At 23.2% G+C, this 6000-nt stretch overlaps 1 long non-coding RNA gene across 1 annotated transcript; it reads left to right on the top strand.

The window, feature by feature from the left end:
- Positions 1 to 665: 665 nt before the first annotated feature.
- Positions 666 to 3414, top strand: LOC136076539 (uncharacterized). The gene is made up of 3 exons (XR_010636355.1): positions 666 to 1010; positions 1228 to 1324; positions 2665 to 3414. It is a non-coding gene; the product is annotated as an uncharacterized LOC136076539 (long non-coding RNA).
- The last annotated feature ends 2586 nt before the right edge of the window (positions 3415 to 6000 follow it).

The following is a 6000-nucleotide window of genomic DNA, read 5'->3' as shown; positions in this document are numbered from 1 at the left end:
TAGTTTTATGAAGTCCTAAATTAATATAATTCAAATATACGTTAAATCCTATCATTTCATACCTTGCTTATTTTATTCCGTTGATTACTATTGTATTGACATTTCTGTTATGCTATTACCTTTTTTTGTTCTGTTTTAGAAAATTTAGAAAAATAAGTTAAAATTTTGAACCAACATTGACATTTTAATTGTTGCTAAACGTTAAATTTTGTTATTAGGATTGCAGTTCTTTTATCCGTTTTTTGTTCTTTATTCAATAAGTATTTGATTTAAATTAAATATGATTATAATTTGATATTTTACTACGAGATATATGTCTTTATATATAAGTATATATGAACCTTTTTAGATTTTTTCATGTTATTTTTAAATTTTTTGTTCACGCAATTCAAGTTATATATGTTTATAGTTTGCATATGTGTTTATACTATGTTCAAAATTAAAAAGTTTTTGATAAATATATGTATGTGGTAATATGTGTTATATAATTGTTTTATAAATGTATTTTTAAAATAGTTTAAAAGGTATCAATTGTGTATATAAATATTATAAGAAGTGTTTATATATGTTATAAATTTAAATAAATATATTGTGTTTTATAGTTAGTATATATGTTTATATTATGTTGTTTCCATGACATAGAAACAACATAATATAAACATATATACTAACTATAAAACACAATATGTTTATTTAAATTTATATAACATATAAACACTTCTTATAATATTTATGGACCATGTTTTCAAAGTGTGTGACTTGGCAAACGTGTTGAGCAAGATTTTGCATAAAGTTGTTGTTTATGTTACTAATGTTGTTACATTTGGCTTACCTTTATGTTGGTGTCTATTGTTAAAAATTATAAGTGGTTTTATTATTGAAAGTCGCTGCTTTTAATCTTTCACTAAAAGTCCAGTCAATGTTCAAACTTCAATTTTGCATATGTCATCTTTAAGTAGTTTCTAGGCTTTTCTAAATGTGTTTCTTATTCACATGGTTTTACAAGCAAGGTATGCAAGCAAATTTGAGCTGAAAATTTTTTTTTAGCCTTTAAGGAGAATTGGCATTACACTTTTTTAAATTTAATTTGTTTAAATATAGTAGTTTTAACAAATAAATGTTTGTTTGTTCTTTGTTTTTCTTTGTTTGTTTGTTTTTTTACTTATTTGCTTTCAGATTCTTAAGAACTTGGCAACTTATCTAAGTAAGTTTTTTTTTTCTTTTTAGTGCAATTGGAAAGAGCTGAAAGTTATTTTTTAGAGCAATTGAAAAGAACTGAAGTGTTATTTAATTACTTCACACGGTATAACTGATACTGATTTGAGTAAGTTTACTATTTTGTTTTATTTTATATTGGATTTATTTGATATTTGATATATGTTATATTAGATATATATTTTATGTATTTAACATGGACAACTGACTGTAACTTGTTGACACAAAAGTTTATAAACATAAATGTGCCTATATTTCAGTATATTTTATATTTCTCTGTATCTTTATAAATATTCTTTCTTAAAAAAAATAACAGACTAGAAAAAATAAATAAATTCCTTTTAAAAGTAGTTGAAAAAAATGATAATATATTTCCATATTTCATTGTGTAAAGTGTAATACTACTTTTTAAAGGTATGTGAATAGATATATAGGGAAACATGGGGCAAGATGATGACTGTTTGGAAAAACGCCTGTATCTTAGTCTGTCCCAAAAAATAAAACTTACCTTTAGCTGGTGATGTAGCGATGTAATAAATTAAGTCAAACGAGGATAAAAAGTTTTTTTCTCAATGTCAGAAAAACTTTTTTAATACTTAGCTTTCGTCACAAAAATAATAAATAAATATATAATATATATATATATATATATATATATATATATATATATATATATATATATATATATATAATAAATTTAGTGTAAATATACTGATTGACATTGCTTCATTTTTTTATACAAGGTTGTGCATTTATTATTTTTATGCATTAAGGTAAAAATAATTTTGTGCATTGTAGTCTAGATTCTTTTTTAATTAAAAATATTTGATGTAAATAAATGTTGTTTAATATTTTTGATAAACGACTAATGTATGTAAACATATAAAAAGATATGGATTTCAATAAATCTTAAGTTTAAATAAAGTCTTTGATTAGAAAAGATCACAATTTGTAAGATTCTTTTACGTTCATTTATTCAGTTGCTGCAATAGTAAGATTACTGGTAATATGTTTAACGATAATAGTTAAATTGAAATAGATAGTATTAACAAAGTTATTAATGTAAATGCTTATAGGCAACTTGAAAATAGTAGTCAAATGAAAAAAATAGATCATTTCTAAGAAATATTTTACAATTTGCTTGCTATTTTATGGTATAATTGTTTAAATTGTTTAACTATAATTGTCCCTCGATTGTTCAAATATTGTAATAAATAAAATCTTTTCAGTCCCAGTATTTAAGTTAATAAAATATTTTATTAAGTTGTAGTGTTATTTGGCAGTGTTACTACATTGGGTTGTCTAGCCTTTTTATAATCTTTTTTAATTATTCTGTAGTCACGGAATATATATTTTCTGTTCTTATTATCCTAATTCTACTAACAATAAAATGCAAATAGTACTTTTGTAATTAAAAATTGTAATTTTTTTTTTAATTTCATTTTTTAGGTATTTGCAGGCTTTACTTGACTTTCCGTTTCTGGTACCTGTGTTGTGACAGATTATAAAAAGAACTCAACTGATGTTAATGCGGTCTTCGTCGTTAACTATAACACTGATAAACAAATAAAATTTTATTGTGCATATCTTGTTAACTAGGTGGTTTTTTAAAACAAATTAAATATGCTGATTTCAAATATGCAAACCATTTTTCACCATCATGTCAAGTTGTAAAGATATTTGGGTTCAAATCTTTAGTATTTAAAGTCAAATCTTTAGTATTTTAAAAATGGTATTTGTTTGTAATAAAAATAAGTACTTTTTGTATTATTGCTGAGAAACATATTGTTAAAATTTTTTTATAAGTCTTTAGCATTTTTTCACATAATTTTTTTTGTCAATAAATTTTAAGTAAAAATATTTATCTTTTCTAAAATCTCTATGAAAATACGCTTCTTTTGAGACCCAGGTTGACATACTTTTGAATAACTTTTTTTTCGACAATATTAGGGACTTTACCTTAAATACTAAAGATTTGAACCGAAATATCTTTACAACTTGACGTGATGGTGAAAAATGGTTTGCATATTTGAAATCAGCATATTTAATTTGTTTTAAAAAACCACCTAGTTAACAAGATATGCACAATAAAATTTTATTTGTTTATCAGTGTAATCAATGACGTTGCTGATACGGAGTCAAAGTTAAAATATTTATAGATAAATTTGTATTTAATTTTTTAGATAATATATCAAGTTATTAATGTGTTTTTATTGTTATTAATGATTTAATAACTCAGCCCGGGCTGTATTACGAGTTGCTTACTGCTAGTCATTATCATTATGTTATGAATTCATATTAGTTAATAAAATTGTATTGAATATTCTCTGGTTATCGTGTTTTATACGTGTTTAAATGCGAGTTTGATACTCAGTAGGCGTCGTATTGTATACCTGTCTTTATACGCATCTGATGTCTATTTTTAATGCGCGTTTGACACGATAAAATGGCTAACAAATATTCGTAAATAATGCGTATTCTGGAAAGTTTTAAATGCGCATGTAATACCAGGAAAATATCGTATTGAATATTCTCTGGTTATCGTGTTTTATACGTGTTTACAAGAGTTTCAAATACGAGTTTGATACTCAGAAGGCGTCGTATTGTATACCTGTCTTTATACGCATCTAATGCGTATTTCTAATGCGTGTTCGACACGATAAAATGGCTAACATACATACCACATCGATACGTATTTAAACGAGTTTCTAATGCGCATTTACAACTAAATTTGCCGACGGGATATATACATAATCAAATAAAATAAAAAATCAAACAATAATATATATATATATGAAGACCTCAGTGGAAAAACCGGCGTTGTCACATTTAAAAAGTATTGAGGAAGTATTTGTTGATCATTAATGTCTTTATTTAAAGCAAAGAAAAAAAAAATTTTGTATAAAAATTAAAAAATATTTTGTTTTAAATAAATTTTAAATAAAATAATTATAATATAAATTTTTTTAAATTGCTTAGTTTCATTTGCTTTAAAAAAAGACTTTTATTAATGATCAATAAATAGTTTCTCAATACTTTTTAAATGTGACAACGCCGGTTTTTCCACTGAGGTCTTCATATATATATATATATATATATATATATATATATATATATATATATATATATATATATATATATATATATATATATATATATATATATATATATATATATATATATATATATATATATATACATATATATATATATATATATATATATATATATATATACGTATATATATATATATATATATATATATATATATATATATATATATATATATATATAAATATATATATATATATAAATATATATATATATATATATATATATATAAATATATTATATATATATATATAATTAAAAAAATAATAATAATAAGTAAATGAAAAATAAATAGATAAAAAGAATAAAATTAAAAATAAAATAAAAACATAAAATAAACAGAATAGAAAATAATATATATGCGTCTATATATATATATATATATATATATATATATATATATATATATATATATATATATATATATATATATATATAGACACATATATTATTAAATGTTTTTGATCATTATAACCACCCACCAAAACTTCCTGTTTTGGTGGGTGGTTTTAAAAATAAATTTAAAATATAGTTTTAAAAATAAATTTAAAATTAGGCCATTTCACCAAGACGGTGTAACCAGATTTAAGCCTCCAAGTGGCTACTGGTATAATAGTAGCACTATCATCACACCAAAGGATTTCGCTTTTTTATTATTTTATAACTGTCTCCTAAACAAAAATTGAAACGAAATAATAATTTTCTATTAAATTATGTAGAACACACATATGAAGGACTAGATATATTCGCGAAAATTTAGAGAAAGAACGTCAAAGCTATTTGACAACAAATGTTTCAAATGGTTATTTTTTTTAAATCCATAATAAATTTACGCTTTTTTTATTACCAAGTTTGACCTATTTTAAAAAAAAAGAAGTTTTTGGGGTAACAAAATGTAGTTAAATATATATTTATATTTTTTAATTAAAATTACTTGCTTTAGATAATATTTACAATAAATAAAAAACCGTACATAGAAACTAAAAAAAAGGTGAAAGTTGACACACCCTAATAACCCTGACAATCATATAAATATTCTTTAAAATGCGGAAACTTGTAAGTTACCCGAGTATCGGGCAAATAAACAAAAATATAAAAAAGTAATGTTTGTTAAAAATAATTGTAAAATGTAATAAAATTGTACATTGTATTGATGTCAAATCCTATTGATGTCAAATGCCAAACTTAGCATTTGACATCAGCTGTCAAATGGTAGATGGTGAGAACAAGAGCGAAATTTGGTGTTAAATGCGGCATTAGATATTTGGCATTCAACATCTGATCTTCTTCTTGCCATCTGGCATTTGACTGCTGATTTTGTCCTCGTCACTCGGGATTTTAAACCGTACCCTTTATAAAAAAATGTGTGGGGTGTATTCTATCACGAGCTACGCGCTTGCAATGATACACTTTAGAGGAGAACATTCCTGGACATTTGACACCTTATTATGTTTGCATACCTATAATGACTATAGTAGATATATAAATAAATCAATGTGACAATATAACCTGAAGATTAAAGCTTATTTTATGTATAAAACTGCAGTTTTTCAAAATAAACGATATTTAATTGCGCAAGCAAAGATATTAAAATGCAAATATAAATAAAAAATTAATCAAACTCCATAAATAGTACAATAATAACCAAATATTTATGAGCATAATCCAGGTCAG

The sequence above is a fragment of the Hydra vulgaris genome, chromosome 02 (assembly GCF_038396675.1).
Source record: "Hydra vulgaris chromosome 02, alternate assembly HydraT2T_AEP".
NCBI classification, from domain to species: Eukaryota; Metazoa; Cnidaria; class Hydrozoa; order Anthoathecata; family Hydridae; genus Hydra; species Hydra vulgaris.
This window is presented reverse-complemented; position numbering and strand designations above follow the sequence as displayed.